General features: G+C 34.5%; 1 protein-coding gene across 7 annotated transcripts in view; it reads right to left on the bottom strand.

Moving 5' to 3' along the window:
• The window catches only part of Epha5 (EPH receptor A5), a 345,949-nt gene that overhangs the window by 281,391 nt on the left and 47,398 nt on the right, over positions 1–17,160 (bottom strand). The gene's annotated exons all lie outside the window — the stretch shown is intronic.

Genomic DNA, 17,160 nt, shown 5'->3' with positions numbered 1-17,160 from the left:
ACAGAAAGAACTTTTGAGTGACAAGTTATTTCTCCCTCCTTTTGCTACAAGCAATTTAATCAAAGAACACTTGGCATGTCAACTCTGAAATGTTGCCAGTCTTCTGCTCCAGCCACTATTTTTCCCTCTCTATAATAACCCCACCAAAAGAATAGCAAGGAAAGAAAGAAAAGGTTAAACTCGATTCTGTCACATGTTGTTAAGAGTTGGCAGTCCCAAGAAAGGTTTTGTAGTGGAAAGAATTGAATCTTATGGAAAGGGTACTACTTGAATCACTATGAATTTCATTTATCTTGGTATATCTGGTTTCTAATTATTACAGCAAAGTGACAGTTGGCAGGCTATGGAAAAATCAGAAGGCTATAAAATTTTATTAAATTTTCAAAATATAACATTTAAAAGCTTCAGTGATTTATGTAAATAAGAGCAGAGTTTATAGCTTATGATGTTAAGGCTCGCTCTAACCAGATTTTATTTTCTCCTTGTCCTCATATAAAATATTTAAAGTTATGTAATGACATCTGAAATTATTATCTTGCTAGGGAATAAAATCTGATTAGTTGGCTTCAAACATTGTGACAGATATTCTTCCACTTACTACCAAAAAGAATATGAGTCCTAATGGCTTCAGTTCAAGTGACCTGCAAGTTCTTGACTCCAATGAAGAAGATAAACCATAAGACTAAATAGTAAGATAACACTAATATGTAGCTGATAAGTAGCAAAAAAGTTCATTAACTCATGGATTATATTTAAGTGAAAAAAAATTAAAAACTTTCAACTTAAAGTGTCTTAAAAAGTAAAGCATGTAAAAAAACATATTATTACATGAAGTAACTAAATGAGTATTGGAGAAAATTTTAAGAGACAGGAAAAATGTTTCTTATATACCAATAGTCATGATGAATTTTAATACATTATTTTTTGCAATAATTTAGAGCTGTTTCATAGAACTGACCACCTCAGAGCATAAACACTTCCTGACAATCTTTCTCTAAGTAGTTACTTTATGGCTTCACAGAGCCTTATTGCTGATGAGAGTTCATTTCTGCTATGATTTTTAGAGAAAAAATGAATAGGCCCCAAATGAGCTAGTTTATGTGTTGTTCATGTTTGGTGACAAAGCATACAGTTAAATTAGTTAGAAAATGATTATATTTAATTCTGTTCCTGTTAAAAGTATTTTTTTTCTTTTGTGTAGTACTGGGGATTATATTCACCCAAGGGTGACTTTATCACTGAACTCTATACTCAATGCTCTTTGATTATATATATATATATATATATATATATATATGTATATATATATATATATATTTTTTTTTTTTTTTTTTTTGAGACAGAGTCTTGTTACATTCTAGAGGCTGGCTTCAAACTTGGTGATCCTTCCTTCCCAAGTCACTGGGATTATAGATCTAAGCCACTGTGCCTAGCCTGAGATTCCATTTGAGGCATTCCATTCATAACCTTGAAGAGATGATCAATGAGTGAAATACATACTTGTCCTAATCACAGAAGTTTATAACAAAGGGGCCTGTAAAACAATAAATTCATCACCTTGACAACCTACCAGATGTTTGCATTTGTATACTTATTGATAACACACAATTTTTATAGGCATTCACACCAATCCATAATAAATATTTTAATGTGTTCTATAAATCTGAAAAACTTTTTAAAAGAGGTCTCAAATTATATGTGAGAAGTTAAAGGTCTTCAAACTTTTATAATCCAGTTATTACATACATACACATATAATCCAGGCATCTTGGTGCACATTTGTAATTCCAGTGATTTGGGAGGCTGAGTAAGGAGAATCACAAGTTCCAGAGCAGCCCTGTCAAGTTAGCAAGATTGTGTCTCAAAATAAAAAGGACTGGGAATATTGCTCAGTGGCAGAGCACCCCTGGGTTCAATTCTCATTACTAAAGAAAAAAGATACACGCATGCTTGCATGTGCACACACGCACACAAACACACACATGTATTTTAGCATTTTAAAATAAGAACTATTTTAATTAAATGAAAGACCTTAATTGAGCAGGCCTGCTATTTGATAATAGAACATAAAATTTTATTTAATTTAAAATCAGTAGCATAGAGAATATATACCTAAAAACTGTATATTGATATTAAATATTTGAATTTGATTTATGCAGCAGTTTTTAAAATGTATCTCAATGAAAAATAAGTCATGACTGAGGTAATTTTTTTCTCCTTAAACCACCTTAACTCATTTTTTTCTCTCAAATAAAAAAGATATCCAGAATTAAACATTCAGCAAGAGATACACTGAGTCTCATTAATATATATAGGCCAGATATTCATAAATATCTATGTGTACAGAATATCCATATAATTAAATGGGGTCAAGCTCAAATAAAAATATATATATGTCCAGGAAACAATAGCTGAGTTCTACTATATGTGAAACCTATTATTATATATTTTTTCTTTTTTTCATTTCCTTCTAAAATATTTATTCATAATAGTATCTCTTCAATATTTCCATTTTAATTGATAATCATTTTGTAAAATTCCTACTTTCTTTTATGTCAGTGCTCAGTCTAGATGATCTAACACAGAGGTTTCAAATGTTCATTTAATCATCACTTGTATCAGAACTGACTCTGGTGGTTATTAAAATGTAGATTATTAGTAATCTACACCAGCCTACACCAAACCTACAAAATCCTGGAGCCAAGTAAACGTAAGTGATAATAATAACTGTATTATATTATGGAGAATGTGATATACATCTAGAACCTTCCTAAACATTTTATATGTTTTAATACAAGCTATCATCATCGTGGTCCAATGAGGAAGTTCTTTATATGCAAATGGGAACACTAGGAGTTAATGACTTGTAGAGATCTGATTCCAGTGATATGATATCACTAAAGAATTCTGGTTCTTGACCTTTCATCATATACACCATCTCTTGGGTGAGTCTAATAACTAGCCAGATTTCTATAAAATTATCTTAATAGATTACACTAATAAATGTGAATGATACAGTACACTGAATCACGGGTATTTATAGTATGAAAGTCTCTTAAACTAAATGAAAAGTTCCTTGAGAGAAGGAGGGAAGATTTGGCACATATATATATATATATGTGTGGAAAATACGTATGTATATATATATATATATATATATATATATGCATACATATATTCATATATAGGATCTTTCATCAAACTACTTAACTTTCCAGCAGATATTGTAAAATTGATTCTTCTAATTCACTCCTCCAAATAGATATTCATCGAAACCATTCACACAAAAGAAACATAAAGCAAATATTTCTTTAATATATGATACAGCCAATTCTTCTATTTTCTGTACTCTAAACTCAATAATTTCTTCTATATTCCAAGCACATTACTTAAAGAGTCTTAACTCAGTTTTCATGAGGAACAACTCTTACTGGGATTAATTATATACTCTTTTCTTTACTATAGGGCTTTGAATATATTTAAGTTCTTATGCTTACTATTTAAGATAGCCTGTGGCTGACTAAATGCAAAGGGTAAAACTATATCTCTTCTTAGCATGAAGCCCAGATGAGGTTCAGGTTTGAGAACTGAAAATAGAGAACACTGAGTTGGTCCTTTATTTTCAAAAGGAATCTATTGTTGCCAGGCACAGTGGTAAACACCTGTAATCTGAATGGTTCAAGAGGCTGAGGCAGGAGGATTGCAAATTCAAGGTCAGCCTCAGCAACTTAGTGAGGTCCTGTCTGGAAATAAAAAATAATTTAAAAAAAAAAAAAAAAAGGGCAGGGGGTAGAGTAGAGATGTAGCTCAGTGGTTAGGCACCCCTGTGTTCAATCACTGGTACCAAAATCAAAAACAAAAACAAAACAAAATTATAAAAGGAATGTTTCCCTTTCTTCATGTTAAAATACATGTATTAAAAATAAGGTTAATTAATACATGTTCCTTCGAAATATATAAATCACAGTCAGGTTTTTTTTTTTCTGTCATGGAATAACTGCCATTCTTTTAGCTACTCACAGAAATGAAGATTACTTTTTAATTATTGTTATTTTTTAGCTTCTTTATCTGCCTCCTCTTTAATCTTTATATTTTACTTGACAGTTGCACATCATGGATGTTCATTCAAAAATGCCTCTTTAAATGGGTTTAATCCTTTCCTTTTAAAAGAATCACAGTTCAAAATGACATTTCAGCTTTTTAAAAAATGTATTTTTTGTTACTGTGGATTGAACCGAGGTTTGCTTAACCACTAATCTCCATCTCCAGTCCTTTTTAAGTTTTTTTTTTTTTTTTCTGAGACAATCTCACTAAGTTGCTTAGGGTCTAGCTAAATTGCCGAGGCTGGTTTTGAACTTAACGATCCTCCTGTCTCAGCCTTTCAAATTGCTGGGATTATAGGCATGTGTCACCACGTCCAGAGTTATTCCAGTTCTTGAAAAGGTTTTACATATTTTGCTGTGAAATGAAAGCAGATCAGGGTCTCTACTGGAGTTTTCTTTCATTAATGGTCTGTTGAAACTGAAAAGAAATTAAAATTTTCTGAAACAAATAAAAATTAAATAAATGTATTCAGAAAACGAATCCAGGTAATTTGCAGGGGCCAATATTAGATCTGCATGAACTTCTATACTTTCCCACATGCTTTCTTCTTATATGCGAGGAAAGTGGAAAAACACAGGGTGGTGTGCTTTTTCCTTCTCAAACCAAAGCAGGAGAAAGAAAAGGAAATAAGGACTCGGGAGGGAGAAGCATGCTTCAAACTTCCACATGCAATATCAGACTCTCATATGTTTTTGCATGAACCAGCTCATCATTTTTTCCAATGATACACTGAAACTTATTAGGAAAACAATGGAATACTTGCTAACCTCAGATACTAGTCTTGGAGAAATGACTCTCCCTTAATGAGAATATAGCTTGGTTTGATTAAAGAATACCGCCATTAAGTTTGGTAAGGTTAAACAAGATGACAGAAAAGTGAAATGTGGGGAAACATCACTTCTTCACACAAATTACTTGGTTCTTCACATATAGCTGCTATAAAAATATACACCAACCTGGAGGACACCTAAATCCAGAAGTAGCAAATGTCACATTGGCCAGACATGGGACAAAGCAACAAATGTACTGGCAAAGTGATTTTAACTAGAATATAACTTTTTTTTAAACGTGGGAACAACATATTCATATTTGATGCTCCAGAGTCAAGCAAAGTCACTGGCACATACAGTCAGTGAATGATAAAGTTTTGAATTTAGACCTTTGAATTAGATCTTGAGAGAAGCCAAGGAAGTTTGCTTTCAACTTTCCATTTACAACATGTATAATAATTAGTACAAAACAAGATTTTACATTTAGTGTTATGTTATGGAACAAATGAACAAAATGAATAAAAACAAGTTGAAAAGTGTTTATAAACAATAATCCAGGAGAAAAAATCAATACCCAGAACCAGAAATATAGTCAGGTGCCCAGGGTTCAGAGTATGAAAATCAAATGTGGAATTATTTCCAGAAAATTCTGTTACAGGGTCTTATCAAGTGTTACTTTTATAAAGGCTTCTGGTATTTTACAAATTTAATTCTGAGCATCTTATAGTGATTTTCTGTACCTAACATCAGGTTGTGTGTGTGTATGCATGCCAAGATGTATTTGTACATGGATGTGTTTCTGAGTGTATTTAAGATTTTGAGGGAGGTGAAGCAGAAGGTGCATTGGGCGGGATCATCACCATCAGTATCTTAGTTCAAAGAAGAGGCTACAGTACATTAAGTTCTCAGATTAAAGTTTCACTTAGATTCTATTTTCCTGAAGCCTAGGGAGTATGATTAAACCTTAGATGAGTGTCTTAAGGTTAAAATGATTCAGTCAAGCCCAACTTGCTCTAGGCATCATTATATTAGTCCTGTGTAATTGTATTCTGTTCTGCTGGCTTTACTTCACAGGAAAGTAACTTTCTTTTGTTTAGAATCAGCTCTAAACAGTATTTGATTTGGTGTACTCCTCAAAGATGAACTGCAGACTTGTTACAGTTTTCGATTTACTCTACCAACTAGTGTCTCAGTAAAATCACTGAATTAGTAATAATGTTAAACATCATAGAACTATGAAAGTTGTTTTTAGGAAAAAAAGAAAACACTTGCTCTTCAATTTAGTTTAATTGTTCACATATGGATCTATGTATGTTCGACAATGTGTGTTCAAGGTGAAGGCAATATGACAGATTCAATAAAATCTTTAAAAAATTAAGTGTTCTCATTTGTAAATGAAGATGCAAATTTTGCATCATCCCCAAATGTTTGCCAATAGTGCATGACAAAGTCTTTACAAATACTTAAGGAAATGAGAAAATACAGTATGTATTTCATAAAATGAAACTTCTCAATTAATGGACTTTTCATTATTCTGGGACTATATGCTTATTTTGGTATTGTAATTCTCTCTTTTAATGAAATAATAATCATCATATTATTTGTTTATGGGTTTTAATTCATGGAGTGCTTTGGGTTTAATGTTTGAGTCATGGACTTATGAACAGTATGATACAATGTCTTCTATAATTCTAGGAAATTCTTTTTGCCTGATTCTTTTTTTGCTTATGGGGGAAAGGGACTAGATAGGCTTGATTTAGCTGCTGAGGTACCTGCAGAGTATTTAAACTTCAAGTCTATGTAATTTTAATTATTAATAAGAGCAGAATGGCTGTCACATCATGTAGCAGTTCTGCAAAACTGAGAACTGTCAAAATGTGTGTTAATATTTAACTTTAAGAACATAAATTAATTGTTAAATTTAACAATTTTTAAAAACCAATTTAAATAATGTGGGTTTAGGCCATTAGTTTATAAAAAGGCAGAATTCCCATATAATTTTAAATAACCTATTTGGAACTTGGAAATCATATCACCACAATAGAACACTTTTATTAGCAGAAGACAGCTTATAGTCCACAAATTTTACAAAAGGTTATGAACATATATAGTATTAAATTAACCATTTTTCTATGAAAATAGCATTCAGAGTTATAACTGAGAATGTCTCATGCACATAAATCTTTAGTAACAGTCCCAGGAACCTGAACCTAATATTCTTCTCAATGTAAAAATATTCCTTCCAACTTCAATTTCACATTCACTTATTTATTCTTTTATTCAACAACTATGGTGATTATCTATTCTGCCACGGAGACACAACAGAGAAGAAAGAAAACTGCACTTTTCTTGGACTGTACCTAACATGTACTTAACATGCTATCATAATGTCGAATGGAATGATATTTATCCTAAATGAGCCTCTGTATGTGATTGACAAGTTTGGCCCAAAGAGGACTCTACATGGTGCACTGTGCTCTAGCAAAACATATTAGCAAATAGTAACCTAATTAAGACTACACCTGTGTAACCAAGCAACTGAGTCTCAGTCACTCACAGTAGCTGAATCTTTAGCCAGCTGGAAGCTAGAAGATACCAAAAAAAGGCCATACAGGCAAATGCTTACCATAGTCAATCAAGCTACTCTACACTTCCCTTCCTTTTCCATGACTGTAAATACAACCTATGCCTGGTGGGATGGGGCATTCTGTATTATCATTGATCTGGAATGTTTCCTAGTTGTGGAAACTTTTTTCTTACGCAAGTAAACTTCGTTATATTTAACTGATTTCAGGTTTTATTTTAACAATAGGAAGCATATGTTAGTGATAATATAGTATAAAATATAATGTTGATTTGTGGTAAGCACTACAAGGTCTCCCTTACAGCCTTACAAAATGGCTATATTAGGTAGGAGATCCGGGGGTTAGAATTCTGGGTATATTAGAATGGCTACTTAATGGAGACTGAGGCATAAAATCTTTGGCATTTGTTACTTCATAATGATTGCCTGAATGGAAATATTTCTGCCTCCTGATATAATGGTAGCATATCATATATATTTTTATGAGTGTAATGTAACAACATAATAAAATTTCATGATGAAATCACATGAAAGATTATTATAGTTTAGAAGTAAGGTGTCCCCCATAATCTCATACATAAGACAATGCAAGAAGATTTAGAGATGAAACAATTGGATTGTCAGATCCTTAACCGAGCCTTAACCCAATCAGGTGTTAATACCCTGGCAGGGATTAACTTAATGGTGACTATAGGCAGGTAGGGTGTGAATGGAGTAGGTAGGTCACTGGGAACTTGCTTTTGGGTTATATGTTTTATTCCTGACCAGTGCTTCCTGGTGCCATGTTCCCAGTTGATTTTCTCTGCCACAACCTTCTGCCATGACATTCTGCCTCCTCTCAGGTCCAGAGGAATGGAGATGGCCATCTATGGACTGAGACCTCTGAAACCGTGAGTCTCAAAATAAACTTTTCCTCTTCTAATTACTTTTGTAAGGTCTTTTGGTTGCAGCAGCAAAAAAGCTGCTGACTGAAACAAAGATCTAAGCAATGCAGGATATTTATCTTATTCTTACAAATAAATGAACCCAGAGGTTTAGCAATGAATTATGTGCTCTGACAAAGGAAATATTACAAAAGTATAATATTTTCTATGGAAAATATTATAATTAACAATGAAAATTTATGGTTTTGTTTGAAAAAATTACTAAGACTCATGTAAAACTTCAGAAATGCTAAAAATTCATATAGCTATACTATTTGTAACTCATTAGTAAGAAATTAAGGTGAAATCCATAACCTAATTGGTAACTGTACATTCAACTATTACTGGTTATGCTGTATGTCAGATAACTAAAGAACAATTTGAATGGAAAAAGGAATGTTTTATAGTCCATAGATTTATGACAATATAACTAAGTAAAGTGGAAAAGATTGCTATGCTTTAGAAAGTTAATTAGCAGATAAAAACAACAAAATTTTATTGAATTATCTTGAATTCAAAAATTTTAGTTATTTAAAATACAAAAATGTTAGTTATAGAATAAAACTGTTACAGACCAAAATTTCAGCACTTCTATGTTTCCTTGTCATTTTTCCATGTCTTTCATATTAGTGTTTCACAACACTTCAGACTAATTCCCACACATTGATAGATGTGCAACATGCTGCCTACAGACAGGGACAAGAACTTTCCTTTGTAGCTGTTAAAGAGTGTATTTTCTTTTGAAATCATAATAAAATAAGTCCCATTTGTTATATCCCTCATAATATTTTAATAAATTTAAAGATGGCTGTCCTTAAGGGCATCATCAATTTAAAATAATTTCATAAACAGAATAACTACAAACTCAATGACCAAAATGTCATTTATTTTTTTTTTATTTATTTATTTATTTTTTTTACGTTTACATAGGGTAATGATGTTTATTATATTTTTCCCCTCCCCCCACCCCTCCCACCCCTCTTTTCCCTCTACACAGTCCTTCTTTCCTTCATTCTTACTGCTCTCCTTAGCCTAACTCTAAACCTAACCCTAAACCTAATGCTAGCCCCTCCCACCCCCCATTATATGTCCTCATCCGCTTATCAGCGAGATCATTTGTCCTTTAGTTTTTTGAGATTGGCTTATCTCACTTAGCATGATATTCTCCAATTTCGACCATTTGCCTACAAATGCCATAATTTTATCATTCTTCATTGCGGAGTAATATTCCATTGTATAAATATGCCACAGTTTCTTTATCCATTCATCAACTGAAGGGCATCTAGGTTGGTTCCACAATCTGGCTATGGTGAATTGAGCAGCAATGAACATTGATGTGGCTGTATCTCTGTAGTATGCTGATTTTAAGTCCTTTGGGTATAGGCCAAGGAGTGGGATAGCTGGGTCAAATGGTGTTTCCATTCCAAGCTTTCTGAGGAATCTCCACACTGCTTTCCAGAGTGGTTGCACTAATTTGCAACCCCACCAGCAATGTATGAGTGTTCCTTTTTCACCACATCCTCGCCAACACCTATTGTTGCTTGTATTCTTGATAATCGCCATTCTAATTGGGGTGAGATGAAATCTTAGGGTGGTTTTGATTTGCATTTCCCTTATTACTAGGGATGTTGAACATTTTTTCATATATCTGGTGATTACTTGTACATCTTCTTCTGTGAAGTGTCTGTTCATTTCCTTAGCCCATTTGTTGATTGGATTATTTGTATTCTTCGTGTAGAGTTTTTTGAGTTCTTTATAGATTCTGGAAATTAGCGCTCTATCTGAGGTATGGTTGGCAAAGATATTCTCCCACTCTGTAGGCTCTCTCTTCACATTTCTGATAGTTTCCTTTGCTGAGAGAAAGCTTTTTAGTTTGAATCTATCCCAGTTGTTTATTCTTGCTTTTATTTCTTGTGCTATGGGAGTCCTGTTAAGGAAATCTGATCCTGAGCCAACAAGTTGAAGATTTGGACCTACTTTTTCTTCTATAAGATGCAGGGTCTCTGGTCTGATTCCGAGGTCCTTGATCCATTTTGAGTTGAGTTTTGTGTAGGGTGAGAGATAGGGGTTTAGTTTCATTCTATTGCATATAGTTTTCCAGTTTTCCCAGCACCATTTGTTGAAGAGGCTATCTTTTCTCCATTGCATATTGTTGGAACCTTTGTCTAGTATGAGAAAATTGTATTTATTTGGGTTTGTGTCCATGTCCTCTATTCTGTACCATTGATCTACCTGTCTATTTTGGTACCAATACCATGCCGTTTTTGTTACTATTGCTTTGTAGTAGAGTTGAAGATCTGATATTGCAATACTCCCTGCTTCACTCTTGCTACTGAGGATTGCTTTAGCTATTCTAGGTTTTTTATTCTTCCAGATGAATTTCATAATTGCTTGCTCTATTTCTGCGAGGTACATCATTGGGATTTTAATTGGAATTGCATTGAATCTGTATAGAACTTTAGGTAGTATAGCCATTTTGACGATATTAATTCTGCCTATCCAGGAACATGGGAGATCTTTCCATCTTCTAAGGTTTTCTTGAATTTCTTTCTTTAGTGTTCTGTAGTTCTCATTGTAGAGGTCTTTCACCTCTTTTGTGAGATTGATTCCCAAGTATTTTATTTTTTTCGATGCTATTGTGAATGGAGTAGTTTTCCTAATTTCTCTTTCTGAAGATTCATCACTTATGTATAAAAATGCATTGGATTTATGAGCATTGATTTTGTAACCTGCTACTTTACTGAATTCACTTATGAGTTCTAAAAGTTTTCTGGTGGAATTTCCAGGTTCCTCTAAATATATAATCATGTCATCAGCGAACAGGGATAGTTTGAGTTCTTCTTTTCCTATTCGTATCCCTTTAATTTCTTTGGTTTGTCTGATTGCTCTGGCTAGAGTCTCAAGGACGATGTTGAATAGAAGCGGTGAAAGAGGGCATCCCTGCCTTGTTCCAGTTTTTAGGGGGAACGCTTTCAGTTTTTCACCATTTAGAATGATATTAGCCATGGGCTTAGCGTAGATGGCCTTTATAATGTTTAGGAATGTTCCCATTACCCCAATTTTTTCTAGTGTTTTGAGCATGAAGGGATGCTGTATTTAATCAAATGCTTTTTCTGCATCTATTGAAATAATCATGTGATTCTTAACTTTAAGTCTGTTGATATGGTGAATGACATTTATTGATTTCCGAATGTTGAACCAACCTTGCATCCCTGGGATAAAACCCACTTGATCGTGGTGCACTATCTTTTTAATATATATTTGTATGCGATTTGCTAAAATTTTGTTGAGAATTTTTGCATCGATGTTCATTAAGGATATTGGTCTGAAATTTTCTTTCCTTGATGTGTTTCTGTCTGGTTTAGGTATCAGGGTGATATTGGCTTCATAGAACGAGTTTGGTAGGGTTCCCTCCTCTTCTATTTCATGGAATAGTTTGAGGAGTATTGGAATGAGCTCTTCTTTAAAGGTTTTATAGAACTCGGCTGAGAACCCATCTGGTCCTGGACTTTTCTTTGTTGGTAGGCTTTTGATGACCTCTTCTATTTCATTGCTTGAAATTGGTTTATTTAAGTTGTGTATGTCCTCCTCGTTCAGTTTAGGTAGTTCATATGTCTCTAGAAATTTGTTGATGTCTTCAAGGTTTTCTGTTTTGTTGGAGTATAGATTTTCGAAATAGCTTCTAATTATGTTTTGTATTTCACTCGTGTCTGTTGTGATGTTTCCTTGTTCATTCCGAATTTTAGTAATTTGAGTTTTCTCCCTCTTTCTCTTTGTTAGTGTGGCTAAGGGTTTATCAATTTTATTTATTTTTTCAAAGAACCAACTATTTATTTTATTAATTTTTCCGATTGTTTCTTTTGTTTCGATTTCATTGATTTCGGCTCTGATTTTAACTATTTCCTGTCTTCTACTACTTTTGGTATTAGTCTGCTCTTCTTTTTCTAGTGCTTTGAGCTGTAGTGTTAACTCGTTTATTTGTTGATTTCTACTTCTTTTTTTGAATGCACCCCATGAAATAAATCTTCCTCTAAGTACTGCTTTCATAGTGTCCCAGAGATTTTGATATGATGTGTCTTTGTTCTCGTTTACTTCTAAGAATTTTTTTATTTCCCTCCTGATGTCTTCTGTTATCCATTCATCATATAATAGTGTATTACTTAGTCTCCAGGTATTGGAGAAGTTTCTGTTTTTTATTCTGTCATTTATTTCTAATTTCAATCCATTATGATCTGATAGAGTACAAGGTAGTATCTCTATCTTCTTGTATTTACTAACAGTAGCTTTGTGGCATAAAATATGGTCTATTTTAGAGAAGGATCCATGTGCTGCTGAGAAGAAAGTGTATTCATTCTTTGTTGGATGGTATATTCTATATATGTCCGTTAAGTCTAAATTGCTGATTGTGTTGTTGAGATCTATAGTTTCTTTATTCAATTTTTGTTTGGACGATCTATCCAGTGGTGAGAGAGGTGTGTTAAAATCGCCTAGTATTATTGTGTTGTGGTCTATTTGATTTCTGGAATTGAGAAGGATTTGTTTGACGTACGTGGATGAGCCAATGTTCGGGGCATAGATATTTATGATTGTTATGTCTTGCTGATTTATGCTTCCCTTAAGCAGCATGTAATGTCCTTCTTTATCCCTTCTGACTAGTTTTGGTTTGAAGTCCACATTATCTGAGATGAGGATGGATACTCCAGCTTTTTTGCTGTGTCCGTGTGCATGGTATGTTTTTCCCCATCCTTTCACCTTTAGTCTATGGGTGTCTCTTTCTATGAGATGTGTCTCTTGCAGGCAGCATATTGTTGGATTTTTCTTTTTAATCCAATCTGCCAGTCTGTGTCTTTTGATTGATGAATTCAGGCCATTAACATTCAGGGTTATTATTGTGATATGATTTGTATTCCCAGTCAATTGACTCATATTTGTTTTTGACATGATTTGGTTTCTCCTTTATTTGGCTATTCCTTTAGGCTAGCGCCTCCTGTTGCTGATTTGCATCGTTGTTTTTCATCTCTTCCTCATGGAATATTTTGCTGAGAATGTTCTGTAATGCTGGCTTTCTTTTTGTAAATTCCTTTAGCTTTTGTTTATCATGGAAGGATCTTATTTCATCGTCAAATTTGAAGGTAAGTTTTGCTGGGTATAAGATTCTTGGTTGGCATCCATTTTCTTTCAGGGCTTGGTATATGTTGTTCCAGGCCCTTCTAGCTTTTAGGGTCTGGATTGAAAAATCTGCTGATATTCTTATTGGTTTCCCTCTGAATGTAATTTGATTCTTTTCTCTCGCGGCCTTTAAAATTCTGTCTTTATTTTGTATGTTAGGTATTTTCATAATAATGTGCCTTGGTGTGGGTCTGTTGTAATTTTGTATGTTTGGAGTTCTATAAGCCTCTTGTACTTGGTTTTCCATTTCGTTCTTCAGATTTGGGAAATTTTCTGTTATTATTTCATTGAATAGATTGTTCATTCCTTTGGTTTGTTTCTCTAAGCCTTCCTCAATCCCAATAATTCTCAAATTTGGCCTTTTCATGATATCCCATAGTTCTTGGAGATTCTGTTCATGATTTCTTACCATCTTCTCTGTTTGTTCCACTTTGTTTTCAAGGTTAAATATTTTGTCTTCAATGTCTGAGGTTCTGTCTTCCAGGTGTTCTATCCTATTGGTTATGCTTTCTATGGAGTTTTTAACTTGGTTTATTGTTTCCTTCATTTCAAGGATTTCAGTTTGGTTTTTTTTCAGTATCTCTAACTCTTTATTGAAATGATCTCTTGCTTCCCGTATTTGGTCTTTTAACTGTTGATTGGTGCGATCATTTAATGCCTGCATTTGCTCTTTCATCTCCTCCTTCAATGCCTGCATTTGCTCTTTCATCTCCTCATTAGCTTCCCTGATCGTTTTAATTACGTACATTCTGAACTCCCTTTCTGACATTTCTTCTGCTGTGCTGTCATTGGGTTTTATTGATGTAGTATCTAGGTTTGTTTGGGACATTTTCTTCCCTTGTTTTCTCATAATGGTCAGTTGTCAGTGGGACCCTGAGATATTGCAGTTTTCCACTATTGGCTTATAGTGTCCCAGTAGATTTCCAGTGTATCACCTCCCAGCCTTCAGTAGCCTGATGTCTTGGAGGAATCTGATAAAGCAGCTCATTCGAAGAATACTGCCCCTAGCCCCCTACTGGTTCCACGTTTTGGAACTGGCTCTGTGCGGAAATGCTCTCACTGTGGGCCTGCACCGTGCAGCTGGCCGTGTGGGAAGAGCCCACTGCCGGAGTGTGGAAGGCTACCTTGGGAAGACTCAAGCTGCCCTGCCCGGCTCTGCTAAGCCACCTCTATCTGGGCCTGCCACCCGGGCTGAGCTTTACCCAGTGGGCAGACTCACCCGTGGCTCCACTTCAGTCCGAGTCTCTCAATGCCTCCCCTTCTTAACTCCTGGGTTCTGGAGCGACCGGGGGTGCAGTCTCCCTCTAGGCCGCCATCTTGGATCGCCCCGTGAAGAGAGCCCGCAGCCGGAGTGGGCAGAGCCGCCTGAAGAGGTCTCCGGCTGCCCTGTCCTTATCCCTGAGGCTGATTGCAGAACGAGGCTCTCCGCTGGTTCTTTGCAGGAGTACACTGCACTGCAGCAGCTCCGGGACTCGGAGCGTGCTCTGTTCAGACAGGCTCTCACTAGCGGGCCAGTTCCGTTCCGAGAACCAGGAGAAGCTGGCTGTGTGGGCGGGGCCCACCGCCGGAGTGCGCAGGACTGCCTGTGGATGACTCTAGCTGCCCTGCCCGGCTCCGATAAGCCACCTCTATCTGGGCCTGCCACCCGGGCCGAGCTTTACCCAGTGGGCAGACTCACCCGTGGCTCCACTTCAGTCCGAGTCTCTCAATGCCTCCCCTTCTTAACTCCTGGGTTCTGGAGCGACCGGGGGTGCAGTCTCCCTCTAGGCCGCCATCTTGGATCGCCCCCCAAAATGTCATTTAAAACTATTGCTATTGAAAAAATATCACATCTTGGCACAGACGAAATGACCATCTATATTTCACTGTTTATTATATGATTGCATTAATTATATCACTAATAAAATTTATAATTTAAAGAAACAAAATTTATCTTTTATGATAAAACATTAAATTTTAATAGAACACAAATCATTGAATATAAAAAATATATGGAACTTTGTTTAGAAAAAATATTCCAAATGTAATAGTAAATTAAGATAACAGAAGAGAAGGCCATGTGAAGAGACTAGCTGTGCCTCATGGATCTGTTTTTATTTTGCTTTATTCTGACATTGCTGATATATCACATAAAATATATAGCATGGCTACTTGTCAGATTTTCACATGGGTATAATGAAAACTCATCTATCAAGTTTTTTTTCACATTACATACGTGCCTCTTTTGTGTGTAAATGTGATCAAACTATTTATGTAATACAGGAGGTTAGTAAGCTGTCATGTTCAAGAAATATTAAGATGTCAAACATTTAAACAGTGCTTAATATTTCTTTCCTATACTCCTATGAGATAAGTCAACATTTTCATCTGTAGAAAGATTTAGCAATTGACCTACTTGACATAAATCACAAAAGGAGGCAATTGCAAAAATGAACTAACCTTAAAAATTTCCTCATCACTCTGGCTGAAACTGCTCACAGTATAATAGTAACTGATTCAATTCATATTTTAAAATGGATAATATTAATTTCAGTATTATTCAATCAATACAACCAACTTCTAGGTCCCATGATATAGTTTTTTGAGCAGTTATTTTAATATGTAGCCAAAGAATATATTTCAATAAATGTTAATATATGGCTAAGTCACACTTTGAGTAACAACTTTGCATTTAGAAAAGAGGCATTATGTAAAACATGGCTTAATATTTAAATTTGCCACTGGCAATGGAAGAACAAAATATATTAATTTAATACAATCTCAAAACATACTTTTGAAAGTTTAAATATAACTATTGTAATAAAGATTGTGATAAAATAGAATATAAGCCCTGTTCATTATTTCTAAGAGTCCAAAGAAAAAGATGACTGTTGGGGCTGGGGATGCAGCTCAGTTGGTAGAGTGCTTGCCTAGAATGTACACGGCCCTGAGTTCAGTCCCCAGCACCAAAAAAAAAAAAAAAAAAAGATAAAATATGACTATTAGTTAACTTCTTATTTAAATTAATTATTTAAATATTTAGAATTCAGAGTTTGAAGTTCACTTTGTTATAAACCTTTACAATACTTGTACAGCTTTATGTATCTAATTGTATAATTATATAATCATCAGATCTACAATTCGTTTAAATAAGTCAAGGAATGCTTGTTTCATTTTTTATCCTGAATCCTTAGCACAATTCTAGCATTTGGTTTACCAGACAATTACATGTTGGATGAATGTATGGAGAAATGATACGTAACTACATCAAGAAATGAAGTTCAAAAGCCTGATTTTGAGGTTATGTGCAAACTTACCTAAATTAAATCAAAATCATATTTAGAAAACCTACTTGCCTATGTGTAATGCAGTAGATTTAGAGAAAAGAACTAGATTTTTACATAGATGCCTTCTCTGTCTTACATGGAGCAATATAAGATTATATAGATGTCTAATTAGAGTATAAGTTTTATAAGTTATTTACTTTCTTACTTAGGTAAATTAAAAGTGAATTTATTTTATTGACCCTGTTGTAAGAAGTAGATCTGAACTCCTCTTCAACCATAACTTAGTCTAGGTCACTATATCTCTGTAATGAAAATGCAGAACAAGCCTGATCTGGCCCAATATA

Source organism: Sciurus carolinensis, chromosome 10 (assembly GCF_902686445.1).
Source record: "Sciurus carolinensis chromosome 10, mSciCar1.2, whole genome shotgun sequence".
Taxonomy (NCBI): Eukaryota; Metazoa; Chordata; class Mammalia; order Rodentia; family Sciuridae; genus Sciurus; species Sciurus carolinensis.
This window is presented reverse-complemented; position numbering and strand designations above follow the sequence as displayed.